The sequence below is a fragment of the Ambystoma mexicanum genome, chromosome 8 (assembly GCF_040938575.1).
Source record: "Ambystoma mexicanum isolate Mex_15411 chromosome 8, UKY_AmexF1_1, whole genome shotgun sequence".
Taxonomy (NCBI): domain Eukaryota; kingdom Metazoa; phylum Chordata; class Amphibia; order Caudata; family Ambystomatidae; genus Ambystoma; species Ambystoma mexicanum.
In genome coordinates this window covers 796613298-796631036 of record NC_090929.1, presented here as the reverse complement: position 1 = coordinate 796631036, position 17739 = coordinate 796613298, and the positions used below count along the sequence as shown (strand labels likewise).

The following is a 17739-nucleotide window of genomic DNA, read 5'->3' as shown; positions in this document are numbered from 1 at the left end:
AGTTAAAATAAATACCTGTTTGACATTCTTGTAGCCCACAGTGATTTCCTTAGGAGCCAGCAGCCACCTAGCCCCGCTGCAATTGTTTGGTGACCCTACTTCACGCTCATGTCTAGGGTAGCTTATGACTATCTCTCCTCTTTACATTGTCACCAGTGAGCTCCATGATTGATGGGGGTGCTGCCATAAATAGCCTGTGTAAGTTGTACGCAAGGAAGAAATAAAAAGGGACGCATTGGCAAGATTTGTGTGCGTAAAACAACAAGTTACTCTCTTACCTGGTAACGTTCTTTCGATGGGATGGTCCGACGACGTATTCCATATCTATGACAGTAATCGCCACAGCTGTGCTGCTTCGGAAAATCTTTCGGCGTCTGCGTCCTGCGTCGATGACATCGATACGCCGTCCTCGAGGACCTCCTCTGATGGCACCAGATGCTATAAGTAGGACGCACGACGCCGTAGCCTCAGATGTAGTTTTTTCCCCAGAACGTGTGGCACCAATCTTCTACCAGTCTGACCACAGAAGCTTTGCAGAAACGTAAGCTGCAATCGCATAAGAAATTCTGTAGCGGGGACGGCAGGGAGGGATCGAGATGTAATACATCGTCAGATCATCTCATCGAAAGAATGTTACCAGGTAAGAGTAACATGTTCTTCTAGAGGATTGGGTCCTTCGACGTATTCCATATCTATGACAGACTCCCAAAGCAGTACCAACGAAGGAGGTGGAAAAAGAATTTAGAATATAGAAATTTAGAATGCCCAATCAACTTGCAGAGTAAAGGACCGCCTTGCCAAAAGCTAGATCCTGCCCACGGATAGAATCGAGGGAGTAGTGACGTACAAAAGTATGGACCGAAGCCCAGGTGGCAGCATCACAGATCTTACGAATAGGAACACCCCTCTGCAGGGCGGTAGAGGCAATCGTACCCCTGGTAGAATGGGCCCGCAAGCCTACGGGAGGGTCCTTACCCGCCAAGGGGTAACTTTCAGAAATTGCTAAGATAATCCATCGAGACAAAGTCTGCTTAGTAACAGCTTGTCCCAAACGCCTTCCAGCGTAACCAATAAAGAGTTGATCGTCCACTCTGACCCGGAACATGCGTGAAATGTAGAAACTTAAAGCTCGCCTAGGATCCAACCTATGGAGCCTCTCCTTGTCCTTACCAGGATGCGGAGGAGGATAAAATGCCGGAAGAATAACCTTCTGGCCTAAATCCGAAACCACCTTCGGAAGAAAAGGAGGACGAACTCTAAGGACAACCCTGTCCTTATGAAACACAGTGAAGGGTGGCTTAACTGAAAGTGCCTGCAACTCACTCACTCTGCGAGCGGAAGTGACCGCAACTAAAAATACAGTTTTAAGAGTTAACAGTCTCAAAGGGCAAGAATGTAAAGGCTCAGACGGAGCAACCATTAGAAACTTGAGAACAAGGTTCAAATCCCAACCGGGCACCTGGAAAGGTGACAGAGGGAACACATTAGTGAGCCCTTGTACAAACGGAGAAATTAAAGGAATTTTAAAATAAGAACACTCCTCAGGCGGAGGAAACGCGTACAGCAGTGGGAATGACCACTCCACTACGAACGCATCTCCTAAGGCTCCTCTTGGAGGAAATTCCCACGAGCAGAACCTTACGCACTTCCGGTTGACGCTGGAGGAGAAGAGATCCACTTGAGGGGTCCCCCAAAGGGCGAACATATCCAGGAGAATCTCCTGAGCCAACCCCCACTCGTGAGAGATCGTGCTCTGCCTGCTCAGAGCGTCCGCGGTCTCTTTCGTCTCCGGCCAGATGAACTGCCGAGATCGAAATTTCATGCTGGATTTCCCAGAACCAGAGCTGCATCGCCTCCCTGCACAGAGGAAGTGACCCTGCCCCCCCCCCTTTTTGTCGAGGTAGTGCATGGCCACTGTGTTGTCAGTCAGAATCAGGACATTCTTTCCTCTTACAGTCGGCAGAAAAGTCTTCAGTGCAAGCCTGACGGCCCTCAGCTCCAACAGATTGATATGGAGTCTGGACTCCGACAGAGACCAAAGACCGCTGACTGTCAACTCGTTGGCATGAGCTCCCCATCCCGTGAGGGACGCGTCCGCCACGATCGTCACCTCCGGCCAGGGCAGCCAAAACAGAGCCCCCTTCATCAGATTGCTTTCGACGGCCCACCACAGAAGGTCCTGGGCGACCGAGGACAGCACCTGAACGGGGTCCGACATCCTGCCAGAGGACTGGGACCACTGGAGCTTGAGTGCCCATTGCAAAGATCTCATCCACAACCTGGCCTTTGGCACCAGAAGAATGCAGGATGCCATGATGCCTAGCAATCTCAAGAAATCGAACGCAGGGAGACTCTGGGCATATTGGAACTTTTGCACCATCTGCTGAATGTGATGAACCCTCACCTGGGGAGGAACACACTGCCCCGTGGATGTGTCAAGCACTGCTCCGATGTACTGGAGCCTCTGAGTTGGCGTCAAGTGGGACTTCTTTAAGTTGAGGGAGAAGCCCAGCTTGTGGAGGGAGTGTTAGGTGACGGACAGATGATCCAGGACTTGCTCGGGAGAGCGCGCCCTGATCAACCAATCATCCAGGTAGGGGTAGACGTGAATCCCCCTTTCCTGAGAAGCGCTGCAACCACTACCATGAGCTTGGTGAAGACCCTCGGGGCGGAGGTCAATCCGAACGGCAGGACCCGAAACTGAAAGTGCGATTCGCCAACCGCGAACCTCAGGTACTTCTTGTGCTTTGGATGGATCGGCACATGAAACTAAGCGTCCTTGAGGTCGAGACACCAACCAGTCCTGAAGTTGAAGGGCCTGCAGGACTTGAGAAAGAGTAACCATCTTGAACTTGTCCTTACTGAGGAGTTTGTTCAAACCGTGCAAGTCCATGATGGGTCTCAATCCCCCGTATTTCTTTGAAATCAAAAATAAGGGGAATACCATCCCTTGTTCCTCTCCGCTACAGGCACTAGTTCTATGGCGCCTTTCTCCTGCAGGGCCTGAATTTCCCGCGCAAGGAGCGGATCCGGACTCTCCAAAGAGAGATTCCCTGGTGGATTGTCGTGAGGCATCTGCCGAAAGGGAAGACAGTAACCGTGGGCTATGATCTCCAGATCCCACACATCTGAAGTAATGGCACGCCATTCTACAAGATGCTGCGCCAGCCTTCCCCCAACCGGCTAACCATGGGACATGGCCTCATGACTGAGCTGAAGCGGCTGTGGCGTTGCCTGAGGGCAAAGACGCAACGCCCGAGCGGCCTTGGCACCTCAAGTACCTTGTTTTCCACCTCTGGCACTCCTACGGTGGCCCCTTTGACTAGCAGCTCCTCTCGCTTTACTAAAGGATGAGTAATAATGAAAGGAACCTCCCCTCCATTGCTGTCCCCTAGGACGAAAAGGCGGAGGTTGTCGAACTGCAGCGCTCAATGACTTTGCTGCAGCTTTTGAGGTCTGTAACCTCTCAAGGCTGTCGTCAGCCTTGCTGCCAAAAAGATGTGCAAGCCCAGCTCCTCAACATGCCCTTTGATGGTGTACATCAGGAGCAAACCCCGACTTACGCAACCACGCAAACCTGCGTATTACGGTGCTCGCCGCCATGGACCGGCTGACGCAATCTGCCATGTCCAGACCCAACTGAACGGCCTCACACATGGCATCCTTGCCATCCTGTATCATAGCAAGAAAACCATCCCGTTCGTCCCATTCTGGAATATGTTCAGCCACTAAGGAAACAGTTCCACAGAGTGTGCGTGAAACGTGACAAGGCACATACGGAGTTGGCTGCCTGAAGAGCCATACCCCCTGAAGAAAACACTTTCTTTGCCCAACCATCAAAACATTTGTCGTTCCTATCAGGAGAGATGGTAGGATACGACGCCTGCTTTGCTGGGGTCGTAGCCGCCTGCACCACCAAACTCTCCGGAGTGGGGTGCGTGGTCAAGTAGCAGGGGTCGCTACTGGCTGAGCGGTATTTTTGCGGCAAAGACTTGCCCACTGCCGGGAGACTCTCCGGAGCAGTCCAAGCCACCACTCTCCTTTGCAGAGCCATATTGAACGGCAGTACCGGGTAAGTTGGTGGACCTTGGTCGAGGATATCCGTCATGTCATCCTGCAGAAAATCCCCTGATGGAGCAGACCACCCCAAGTACTCGGTGACCCTCGACATAAGGCGCCGGTACGAGGTCTCGGCATGGGAGCCAGGCTCAGGCCTACAGAAATCCACCTCCGGAGAGGTGTCCAGACCACTGGCGTCGTGCAGCGACTGACGCAGGTCCTCCATCTGGCTATGTCCAGAGATAATCTCGTCTGGTACCGTATCAGGAACCATCCCATCTTCAGAACCCTCATCCACCTCAGAAATATAATCTAGATGGTGGAAAGTGGGCACAGAATGGGGGACAAAGACCTGTTTGACCTTGACCAGAGCCTTTCTAGGGGGTTCCACCGTGCCACGGGGTACCTCCGACAAAACAGCCTCGAAAGGCATCGAGTGAAGCGGCGTCGAGCGTGGCGCCGACAGCATCGGCGGCTTCGACACAGGCCTCGAGGGCGGAGCCCCGAGCGTGTCCTTCGACAGCTTGGGCGCCGATGACGTCGACAACTTCCTCGGAGGCAGAGCCTCGAGAGAGTCCCTTGACGACCTCGGCGCCACAGGGGTCGACGTCTTCTTCGAAGACTTCATAGGTGCACACGGTCTCGAGGGCATGACTGGAACAATTCCCCTTGTCCGAGCGGGACCTTTGCGGCGAATCGTGCCGCCCACACAAGCCAAAAGGCATACAAGCGGTGTCTCTAGTATGGTCACGCCCGACCCCACTCGGAGGCGCGGATGGACCGGTGCCCTGCGATTCAAGAATCGCCAACATTTTCTTACCAAAGGAAGCCCATTCCTCCGGAGTCACATGCTTGGTGGGATAAGCAACCCGCCGATGGGTGGAGTCCTCCGACGAGGCCGGGGAAGGCGACCGATGACTGCGCTTCTGGGAGTGCCTCGAAGAGGCAGAAGAGTGGCGGGACCCAGTCCGGGACCGAGACCCCCGAGACCTACGACGACGATGCAGAGTCGCCCCTCGAATCGTCCATCGAAGGCCAGTGGACCTCGACTTCTGGGGTTTGGACACCTTACCTTCCTACAGCTTCTTCTTACGCTCCCGCAAGGCCTTGGACGTAAGCGACTGGCAGTCGACACAATCATCCGTGTCGTGGGCCTCCCCGAGGCACCAGAGGCAGGCGTCGTGCGAGTCCATCACCAATATCATGGACCAGCAGTCCCCACACTTCTTGAAGCCTGGATGCGGGGTGGAAGAAGAGGAAGACATCCCGATAAACGTCACAACGAACAGGTTCGAAGAACCGAAAGAACAGAAACTCCAAAGAGTCGAGGCGTGCTGAGATCTCCGAAGCGAACACGTTAGCGGAAAAAACAGAACTGAGGCTACGGGCGTTGTGCGTCCTACTTTTAACATCTGGCGACGTCGGAGGAGGTCCTCGAGGACAGCGTATCGACGTCATCGACGCAGAAGCCGAAAAATTTTCCAAAGCAGCACAGCTGTGGTGATTACTGTCATAGATATGGAATACGTCGGAGGACCCAATCCCCTCGAAAGGCCTGATACGCACCTTATCTGGAGGGCTGAGTAAGCACTTAAAAAGGGACAGCCAGCCAGATAGCCCTTGGCCGCAAAAACCTGTTGCTCCTGATGGGTTAGAAGTAGAAGAAAAGACCCTGATGGTGTGTCACAAGAAAACAGGTAAATTCCTTTCTATCTTCAACAGCTGCAAAACCTGTTTCAACGGCAGCGGTACAGAGATTTTGTTGCTGACCTGGCTGAAAGCAACACCTCGTTGACATCTTCCAGAAGGTCCTAATCTTTGCACCCCCAACCTCTGCGAAACCAGACGTGAAGGTTGAGGGTTCTGATTTCTGAACGAAGAATGCAACCTCCCTCTTGCAAGAGGAGATCCTCCCATTGGGGTAGACAAATAGGAGGGCAGATTGACATTTCCATATGTTCCAGGAACCACGTCCTCCTGACCCAATCGACAGCAATTAGGATCATGGATTTCCCAATCTTTCTCAACCTCTGGAGAACATGAGGAATGACTGGGACTGGTGGAAACTCATACAGAAGTGGAAATTCCCAGTCCACTACGAACAATTCTCCGAAAGCTCCTCTCGAGGAAATGCCCTGGAGCAGAATAGGTTACACTTCCTGTTGACACTGAACATGAACAGATTCACTTGAAGGGGGTCCCCCCCCCCCAAAAGGCGAAGATCTTTTGAAGGACTTCCTGAGCTAGTTCCCACTTGTGGGAGGCTGTGCTCTGCCTGCTCAGAGAATCCGCTGCTGTGTTTTCCTCTACAGACAGGTGAACTGCTGACCGATTCCCTTTTGCAGAGCCCAAAACCAGAGCTTCATTGCCTCTCTGCACAGTAGTAGTGACCCTACAACACCTCTTGCTGTGGTAATGCATAGCCACAGTCAGTCATTATCAGGACGTTCTTCTCTGTACAGATGGCAGAAGGGACATCAGCGCTATTCCGATAGCCCTCGGCTCCAAAAGGTTGATGTGCAGTTAGGACTCTGACAGATCAGCGCCTGCTGATAGGCCATTTTTATGTCCCCTGCCGCCCCTCCCTCCCCCCCAAACTGGCAGGGAGGCACCTGTAATCAAAATAGTCTCCAGCCATGGTTGCCAAAAAGGTTCCCCTTTCAACACATTCTCCTTGCAGGCCCACCACAGGAGACCTTGCGCTACTGTGCTAGGGATCTGTACCAGATCGATCATTCTGCCGGAGAATTGCAACCACAGGGATCTGAGAGCACACTGAAGGGATCACATCCTCAAACTGGCCTATGGCACGAGAAAAATGCAGGATGCCATGAGACTGAGCAACCTCAGAAAATCGAGGGCCAGAAGACTTGGGGCACTCTGAAATTTATTTACCATCTATGACATGTAATGACCCTTACCTCGAGTGGTGAAGCTTTCCCAGAGGAGGAAGAGTCCAGGACCGCGCCAATTAATTCTGGGAAGGTGTCATGTGGGACGTTGTGAAATTGAAGGAGAAGCCCAGCTTGTGGAGAGAGCAGAAGGTTCTGTCTAGATGTTAGAGCCTGTTGGGGAGAACGAGCTCTGATCAGCCAGTCATCTAGATGGGGGTAGATGTGAATCCACTCCCCTCGTTAGATTTGCTGCCACCACTGCCATCAGTTTGGTGAAGACCCTCAGGCAGAGGTCAGCTCGAATGATAGTACTCGAAACAGATAATGAGAACTGCCAATGGCTAATTACAGGTACTTGCTGTGCTTGTAATTGATAGGCACAAGGATGAACAAGTTACTTACCTCGGATAACGTTCTTTCGACTGGATGTTCCTCCCACGCGTTCCTTATCTTTTGATATACTCTCAAAGCAAATTGCAATTTTATTGGAGGAGGGTGTCAGAATTTCATATGATAATTTAATAGGTTTCATGGGTGTGTGCACCGAGTGTAACAATGCTTAGCCAAATACAGTTTCTTGACCTGAGGAAGAGTCTAAACTGTAATGTTTAGTGAAGGTATGTACAGACTACCATTTGGCAGCCTCACAGATTTCCTTTATTGGCACTCCCATCTGTAAGGCAAAGGAAGTTGCCATACCTGCGGTCGAATGAGCCCGAGGGCCTTCTGGAGGATCTTTCCCATTAGTCTGTAGCATTCTGATATTGCCAGTATAATCCATCTGGACAATGTTCGTTTGGTGATAGCCATACCCAATTTGTGGTCCAAATAGCCCACGAATAATTGGTCATCCTGTCTTAACTTTGCCATTGTAGATGCATAAAATCTCAGTGCGCAATTAGGGTCAAGCCTGCAGAGCATCTCCTCTTCCTTCCCAGGGTGAGGAGGACAGTAAAATATGCTAAAGTTATCTTTTGTTTGAGATGAGACTCAGACCATTTCGGGTAGAAAAGTGAGTTTTACTTTCAGCACCACTTTGTCTTTATAAAAGACAGTGCAAGGAGGCTGGCAGGCTAAAGCCTGAAGCTCACTCACCATTCAGGCAGATGTAATAGCTACTATAAAGATGTTTTTTAGTGTTAGTAGCCTCAAAAGGACAGGAGTGTAAAGGCTCGAAAGGAGCACACATGAACTTTAACACCAAATTGAGATCCCAGACTGGGATTTCCAAAGGAATTGGAGGGAAATCATGCGTTAGTGCCTTTAGAAGAACAAGTTACTTTCTTACCTGGTAACGTTCTTTCGATGGGATGGTCCGACGACGTATTCCATATCTATGACAGGTAATGTCCACAGCTGTGCTGCTTCGGTAAATGTTCGGCCTCTGCGTCCTGCGTCGATGACGTTGATGCACCTTCCCCGAGGACCTCCTCCGATGGCCGACGTCACCCGATGTGATAAGTAGGACGCACGACGCCCGTAGCCTCAGTTGTAGTTTTTTCCCCCCGGAACGTGTGCCACCAGTTTTCTGCCAGTCAGACACACAAGGCCTTGCGGAACGCAAGCTGCAATCGCAAAAGAAATTCTGCAGCGGGGAAGGTAGGGAGGGAGCGATATGGAATACGTCGTCAGACCATCCCATCGAAAGAAAATTACCAGGTAAGACTCCCAAAGCAGTACCAAGCAAGGAGGTGGGTAAAGAATTTAGAACACAAATTTAGCATGCCCAATCAAATTGCGGAATAAAGGACTACCTTGCCAAAGGCCAGATCCTGCCCTCGGATGGAATCGAGGGAGTAGTGACGTACAAAAGTATGTACTGAAGCCCAGGTGGCTGCATCACAAATGTGACGAATAGCGAACACCCATCTGCAGGGCAGTAGATGCAGCCACTCCCTGGTAGAATGGTCCCGCAAGCCAGCCGGAGGATCCTTACCCACCAAGCGGTAACACTTGGAGATAGCTAAAATAATCCAACGAGACAGACTGTTTCGTCACAACTTGACCCAAACGCTTTCCAGCGTAACCAATGAAAAGTTGATCGTCCACTCTCACCCGGGACATGCGCGAAATATAAAAGCTCAACGCTCTCCTAGGATCAAGCCTATGGAGCCTCTCCTCTTCCTTACCAGGATGTGGAGGAGGAAAGAACGCCGGAAGAAGCACCTTCTGGCTCAAATGAAATTCCGAAACCACCTTCGGAAGAAAGTAAGGACGAACTCCAAGGACAACCCTGTCCTTATGAAACACAGTGAAGGGTGGCTTAACTGAAAGTGCCCGTAACTCACTCACTCAGCGAGCGGAAGTAACCGCAACCAAAAACAGTTTTCAGAGTTAACAATCTCAAAGGGCAAGAATGCAAAGGCTCAAACGGAACACCCATAAGAAACTTAAGAACAAGGTTCAGGGGGGCGCTGTTGCGCTCGACGAAGATGGCCGCCTGCTGATCAGCTCCGAGCCGAGAGGCGCTCTTTTAGCCGAAATCCTCCAGTTTGCCTCGGCGCTTCAACTCGTAACTGACAGAGGGGGAAGCTGGTGTGTCTGGGACCCTGCTGGCCTCGTCCCGCCATCCTAATTTCTTTTGCTGCGGAGTTGTTGACCCCTGCGGGGGGGCCGGGAGCGGGTGCTTCCTCCGATCCCCTGCAGGGCTCCGGGGGATCGCGGCCATGTTCCGCGGCTTGCGGCCTTCAGTGGGGGGAGGGGCGTCCTTCCCGCCCTACGCGACCGCTCTTGGCTGCCTTCGGGAGGAGCGGCCGACTGGATCCGAGAGCGTCTCGCTCCGCTGCCCCATCCTAGGCGGCGTGCTGTTTTGAATCGAGCCCCCAGCCCGTGGCTCCGAGCGGTGAGTGGGGCCCCTGATCTCCGCGCCACGCTCCGCATTGACTGACGGCCTTGAGCCTGTAGCTCGGTGGAATCGATCACACGATTTTGGGTGCGGCGCCTCGGCCCTGCGACAATTAACACATCCTCACTGCATCCTGATACTCTGTGGGGGGGGGGGGGACAGGTTCCTCCGGAGCCCATCCTCTGGCGAATCTCATCCACAGCCGTGCCGCTCCCTGTGCCCGTGGAGGCGGCGCGAGACATCGGCTCCCCCCCACTTACCTTATACTGCGCACTTTACTGTGCCGTGGAGTGCCCTGACCCCCCAGATCTGCTGTATGGTGGCACCACCGAATTGTACCATACCCGCCGTTTGCTCTACTAGAGCCCTGACCACCTGGCTGTTTCATCTCATCATCGGCCGCGCCGCTCCCTGGGTCCATAGGAGCGGCGCGAGGCAGCGGCTTCTCTCCACCTACCTAATAATGCTCATGTTACTGCACCGTGGAATGCCTTGACCCTTGAGTCCATTGTACGGAGGCACCACCGAGCTGGACCATTTCCGCCTTATTGCTCACTAGAGTGCTAACCACCTGGCTGTCCCATCTCATCGCAATAGCTACTAGAGGCTCCTCTTGTCTCTCATACTGGTTGCTGTCTCCTCGGCCCTTGTCTCCTCAGGTTCTCGGGGGAGCTCTCGTGGTTCACTGGCCGCCACATACATCGGCTGCCCTGGCGACCCAACATAGATTGGTCTCCCCTATCTGCATTTGAAACACCGCATCTCGTATTGCCAGCCGGCTGTGGCCACACACATACCTGGCGCTCTCTCCTGGCGTCCCTCTCGTCCCCCTGTCCTCCGATCCACCAGACTTGTCTTCACCTTTTACTGACAACATGTCAACAAGGATGGGAAAGAAGCAATCCTCTATCAACATGTTTGCGGAGCCTCCGGGAGGATCTGGCGTGGAGACACCTGCACAGGAACCATCCACTGCACAAGAACTGGAACCATCCGAATCTCAGAAAATGATGGAATACATTCGTGAGGGGTTCACCGCGATCCATAGTAAACTAGACGACATGAACGGTACGATATCCTCCATTAAGGCACACATGGAGAGGACTGATGGTCGTGTAACCGAGATTGAGTCACGTGTGCGCACCGCTGAGGACGGCCTGGGCTCCCTTCGCGCAGAGGTTTCCACATTATCCGCACGCGTAACAGAGGTGGAGAAGAAAAATGAGGATCTTGAGTCTCGCTCAAGACGCAACAACCTCCGTATAATCGGGGTACCAGAGGATGGCATACAAGAACCCATGGAGGATTACGTCGAGAGCTTGCTACTTCGACTCCTTGATTCCCCGAAGCTCTCTTCACAATTTGCAATCGAGAGAGCACACCGTGCACTTACGGCGAGACCTAGGCCTGGCGCTCCTCCTCGCCCGATTATAGCCAGGGTCCTTAATTTCCGCGACCGAGATGCCCTGCTCAGAGCGGCGAGAGTCAAGGGAGACCTTTTGTTGGGCGCGGCCAGAATCCATCTATACCCGGACTTCTCGATGGCGGTCCAACGTGAGCGTAAATCCTTCCTGGCGGTGAAGAGACGATTGCGTGAGCTTCAGGTTAAATACGCTATGCTATACCCCGCCAAACTCCGGATTGAGCACACGAATCGAGTATACTTCTTCACGCTACCGGAGGAGGCCTCTAAGTTCATAGATGAACATTTTCCCGGCTGAACTATACTTATAACGATCTCTTCCATTGCTTATGCCTTCCTCCAGTGATCCACTCGCTGTACTTTTGTTCTACCACAACATGCTCTTATTGTGGGGTCGCCACCATTGAGCCCTAACCCAGAACTCGGTTGGTCTTGTGGCGTCCCGTCATTCTTTGTTGCGGCACTGTGTGGACTCCTGGGCCGGAGGGTTGCTGCACATCTCGTCCTGTTGGTGTTATGATTGTGAATGCTTATATCTCTGTTTTTTCTCTAAGCGATGCATTTGTTGGTGTTGGGTTGTGACGCAGTGGGAACTAGCTGCTGATCTGGGGACGGTACCGACTTCTCTCCGTCGGCGCGTCCCAGCTATCCACCATAATACACCCTTCGCCCGCTCGATTATCCTGAAACACTGTGGTAATCCCCAGTTCCTGATATCCGGTCTGTACACATACACCATCCCATTCAAGCTGTTCGGATGGTTGCTCCATATTATTTCGCTACATTGGTCATTATTGATGGTCGTTCCTTCCCCCCTCCCCCCCGCGGGTCCACCCCCGTATGTGTTTTGCTTTCATTGCCAGGCATTAAGTTTATCCTCAAATTGCCTCAAGGTTCGGAGCATCGCCGCCAGGCCGACGTACAGGCCCCCCAGGCGTTGATGCCAATGTTTTTGACTTTGTTGGTTGCATATGGGTTGTTCATCTCTCCGATTGGGGGAGGGATGTGGGAGGGGGTGGGGGGTAGGGGAGTTAATGTTAAAAAAGGCTTGGTGACTGCAGAGAAGGTAGAGTTCGGGAAACCAGGGTGTCTATGCCATCGCAGATCTGACAGCAATGGGGCCCGCTTATGGGGGGCACTGTTCCATCCACCGGTGTATTTCTATGTCTGCTTTGAGTGTGTCGGGTGAGGAAACCCTTACATTCCTGAGTTGGAACGTGCGGGGGCTGGGGAACTTCAAGAAAATGAGATTGCTACAGCTCCAAGCTGAACGGCATGGAACTAAGATCCTGTTTCTTCAGGAGACACATGCGATAACTGATCACTGTCAGAAGTTTGCTAAAACATGGGGACCACAGAGATACTATACTTCCTATTCCACACAAAGCCGCAGGGTTATGACCATTATTCATAAGAGTATTAGATTTATCCCCATTGCCACGACAATAGACCCCCTGGGCAGATACGTTTTACTTCATGGCAGCCTACAGAATAGGGAAGTGGTCCTACTAAATATCTACGGTCCCAACATTGACGATCCTGAATTTCACACATCTCACGTCCCTCCTAGATGGCTTCCCGCTGGTACCTATTCTCTGGGGAGGCGATTTTAACACAATATTCGATGTGGATCTCGATAGATCTGGCTCTCGTCCCCGTCACCTCACTAGGGCCGCATATTCTACACTATCTTCACTCCCTCGCCTGGCCCTGTTCGACGCATGGAGGCTTCTTTACCCTGACTCCCGCACCTTTTCCTTCTATTCCTCGGTACACGATTCCTTCTCCCGGATTGATAGATGGCTAGTGTCTGACATACTCATAAGGAACATCTCAAGCTTGTCGATTCTCCCCAGGACTCTCTCCGATCATTCACCAGTAACTATTACCCTATCCTGGGGCTCGGATCACGATCGTTCTAGACACTGGAGGATGAAACCACTCTCCCTCCTCGACCCGGTTTTCAGCTCGGAGCTGGAGTCGGCGATCGAGGAGTTCTTTGAGACCAATACCGGCTCCGTTTCATCACAAGCCACCCTCTGGGAAACTTTTAAAGCCTATCTCAGAGGCATCGCCCTCTCTAAAGAAAATGGCATCCTTAGAACCATCCGTAGAGAGATGGCTGAGAGCGAGGCCACACTATCCGAGCTGGAGGCCCAATATGCATTAAATCATACTCCTGATACCCTTGCATTGATCGGCACGGAGCTAGACACCTTCCGCGCTCTTGCGGACCGAGAGCAGAGGTTTCTCGACAACCCTGGGCTGGCGAGGAGATATGGTGAGGGTGAACGTCCATCTCGTCTTCTAGCTAGGCTTCTCCGCCGTGAGTTTGGCGCTCCTCCCATTCCTGGCGTTGAGAGACCTGACGGATCCCTTGCCACTTCCCCCGGTGATATCAATTCCGAATTCCTCTCCTTCTACCAATCTCTTTATGCTAACGCAGATAATGCCACTATAGCAGAAATAGATGTTTTCCTTGACAAGCTCCCCCTGTCGGTTCTTTCCCCCCCGATACCATCGGAGCCCTTGAGAGTCCATTCACTTCCTTGGAACTTTCGGAGGCCATAGACTCCCTCTCATCAGGCAAATCCCCGGGATCAGACGGTATACCGGTTGAGTTCTATAAGCGCTTTAAGTCTCTTCTACTTCCTCACCTGGCCGCTCTTTGGGAAGAATCGTTGGAGGCGGGCCAGCTCCCTCCCACGCTCCGCGAAGCCACCATAACTGTCCTGTTAAAACCGGGTAAATCCCCCACGCAATGTGGTTCTTACCGCCCACTCTCGCTAATCAATTCCGACGTCAAGATTTATGCTAAGCTACTTGCTTTACGTCTGGCCCCCTTCATGCAACATATCATTCATCCAGACCAGGCGGGGTTTATTCCGGGACGCTCTACCTCCCTGAATCTTAGGCGCCTCTTCAATATTATAAGCAGGGTGAGACCGGACGTTCACGCTGTGGCCGCCACGCTCGATATGCAAAAAGCTTTTGATTCCGTCTCTTGGAGGTATCTTTGGCGGGTACTTAATAAATGTAAATTCGGCCCCACATTTCTCTCCTGGGTCAAGCTGCTATATTCAAACCCCGTGGCCAGGGTCCGTACCGGGGACCGGTGCTCTTCCCTCTTCCAAATAGCTAGAGGTACTAGACAAGGTTGTCCCTTTTCTCCATTAATCTTCGCTGTAGCGCTGGGGCCGTTCGCGGATATGCTTCGCCAATCTCATTCCCATAGAGGTCTACGCACAGCCGGGATCTCAGATATAGTTTCCCTATATGCTGACGATGCTCTACTCTTTATTCGCTCCCCTGAAATCAATCTTGCCCCAATACTGGAGGACGTTGTTCTTTTTGGCCGCATGTCTGGCCTGACGGTGAACTGCGCTAAATCAACTCTTTTCCCGCTCACCCCCATCACGCTCCCCCCTCCCGATACTCTTGGATTCACTTGGGCCCAAGCTGAGTTCACCTACTTAGGTATAGTGGTATCGCGACATATCGATCTGGTTTTCGAGAAGAACTATCAAGTATACCTCACAAACCTAACGCAAAAAATTCAGGGTTGGGACAAACTCCCGATTTCACTGGCAGGTAGGGTGGGAATACTAAAGATGGTGGTGCTCCCTCAGCTATTGTATAGATTTGTCAATATCCCGCAATGGCCGGGAACTGAGTTCTTCCAGACATTGACACGCACCCTCAATACTTTTCTCTGGCACTCTGGTGCAGTCCGCCTCAAGTTTGAAACCCTTGCTTCTCCGATGGAGATGGGTGGCTTCGGTGCACCCGACTTTCTCAAGTACTGGCTGGCAGCCCAGCTTCAACACATTGCACACTGGTTCAACATATCCGACCCCCCTCCCCATGTCAGACTAGAGAGGTTATCGGTTGGTGACCGCGATATCAGATCCCTGGTGATCGCACCCATGCCAATAGAATCGGGCTCATTAGACCCGTTGCGGTGCACATCCCTGGCTCTATCCAAAACATGGCAATTACTGGGCACCACCCATCCCTTCCATGGTAACTTCCCGATCTGGAACTTTCTCCCGGGAATCCCACAGATCCCCCATCGGTTGTCCGTACATGGGCTGAGGCAGGATTTGAATTGCTCCGAGACATATTTGTAGATGGTAATTTCATAGAATGGCCTGACCTCCCACCGTCCCTCAGACAGCGTCCCTCAGTGTGGCTTCAATACTCATCCCTCCGTAGAGTCCTCAAACATAAGTACCCATGCTTCCCGGCATTACCGCCGGATGAGCTGGCGGTCACTGAATTGACCTCTCCTTTCCCTATGAGGGGGAAAACTTCCAGACTATATACCCTGATACAATCCAGAACGCCCCCTTCTTTTTCTAAATTAAAGCTCGCTTGGGAGTCTGATCTTGGAGTGCAAATGACCGAAGACCGTTGGTCCCAAATGTGTTCACGTATCCAGAGGGTCTCCTTTAACTCCCAATTCAAGCTAATTCAATTTAAACTAGGGCACATTTCGGACTTTGCGGGGGTGTCTGGGTAATGAATTCTGGGTCGATGTGCGCAAATCATACCTCTGCGGATTCCCACGGGTGTCCTCTTTTCGAAAATGCATGGGGTTCCCCGTTTTCCTCGGTGGCTTGGACACCCGAGGCCCATATCTGTAAGTTGCGCCGCTCGGCAGAATGTCTGAGATTTCCCTCTGACAACAGACTTGGGGTTACTTGTGTTTTAGGCTTTCCCCTTGGCGGCCAGGTAGGTGCACCCACACATGTGAGGTACCGTTTTCATCGGGACACCTGTGGGAACGCGGGACGGTAGGCCATGTGTTGTGTTTGTGTGGTTTTCATAACGTTTTGACCCATTTGCTGGAGCCCTTTGTCTCACCACCCTTTCTTTTCCCAAATGTGACCTACATTTAGTCGCTGCTTTAGCCACCATACACTTTTGTAACCTGCACAAGTCACCTACCCTTGAAAAGGTCTGCCTGTGCTCTTTCAAAAAATGTATGGCTGCCGTTCCTCACCACATTGGTTTTCCCAATTTACACATGCTAAGTGCGTCTGGTCAGGCCGTGAGCGTGAAACTCCTGTGTACCATGGCTCAGTGTTTGGCTTGTGGTATTGCTTGTTTTGTAAATGGTATGCTCTCCTAACTGCAAGAGTCGGGGGAATGTAGCGGAGCATTGCTTTTCTCAGAATTCATAGAAGCCATTGCCGTACCAAGCCAACCATGTCCAACACATACCTTTTTTTTCAGTCATTTTCCCGCTTTTCCCCCATTCGATGGCAGTTTCCCCTACCTAGTTGTTGCCTGACCTATACAAATCACCCCTTCCTAAACTTGGAATTTTGTCTACTTTTCAGAAATATATGCCTTTCTGTCCTCCAATTTGGCTTTCCTGCCCTTTTCTTCCATTCCGTCCATGCATGTCCAATTGGCAAAAATGGCAAAAATCGCCTACCTCTCACAAAACGGTTGATAACCCCATCAAAATAATTTTTTTCCATTTCCACTCAACCTGTTCCTGAAAGCCAACACATTGGGGAACTCAGCACAGCAAACCATTTGTTTCTAGCTCTTACAAGGAAAAAACCACAGGCTTCTTTGTACATCATTTTATTGGCATTTTTTGAAAAAACCCAAAATTTTCGCACTTTTTCCTTATTTTCTCCCCCCACTCCCTACAGCAACCTGGGATTCCTGGGTGGCGTTACGACCGCCTACATGTGGGAAAAAAAAGGAGCCAAATTTGGCCGAGATATCTCATGTAACAAAAAAGTTACAAGCCATTGAATGGCCACATACCAAAATCACCAAAAAAGGCTCTGGCACTGGGGAGAAATACCCATGGCACTTAAAGGGTTAACAGTGCCTTTGCGGATCATACAGGGGATGGCCAGAAGAGTTGAAATTGCGGCTCTGGATAGGGAGTGTGTCCAAAGGAGACGACCATAAGAGTTTTGCGGTCAGCAGACAGCGTTTCATGCGAGTCTCCGGACCAGGAATTTTGGTTGTTGGAAGAGTTGCAGTTGCCTATGTAAGACTTGGAGGGGCGTTAACACTGTTATGAGGAGAGGACCCAGTCAGGCAGTGGCATATGGGTATGGAGAGGAGGGAAGGCACAAAATTGAAGTACAGGTCTAGGAGGACAGATAGTGACTTGTAGTTCTTAATTTAAAAACAAGAATACAAAATGGAAAAGGTGTTTTTACATGTTTAAGTTTGAAAATAAGTTTTAAAAACGGCCGAAGAGCAAGATTAAATAAGTTTAAACATAATGCTTGCCTGTGTCTTCAACATGTAAAGCCAAAAAGTTTTCCTTTTCTTTTATAAAGAACTACAAGTCCACTTGCATCCTGCCCGCTCCACCCACAAGCGTGAGTAACGCGACATCCTCACCTGATTGGGCTTCTTGGCATCGGCCGGAGCCTCTCCCTCTGGAAGCTCGGCGGGAAGAAGGATTCCTGTTGGGGAAATTCCCAGTACTGGGCTCTTGGGCCTTGGTGCCTTCGTTGTGAGTTGAAGTGGCAAACCGC

The 17739-nt window shown here is 51.5% G+C and overlaps 1 protein-coding gene across 4 annotated transcripts in view; it reads right to left on the bottom strand.

Annotated features, from left to right (window-relative positions):
* SIRT1 (sirtuin 1) overlaps nt 1–17739 on the bottom strand; it is a 2084986-nt gene that overhangs the window by 1942013 nt on the left and 125234 nt on the right. The window lies entirely within an intron of this gene.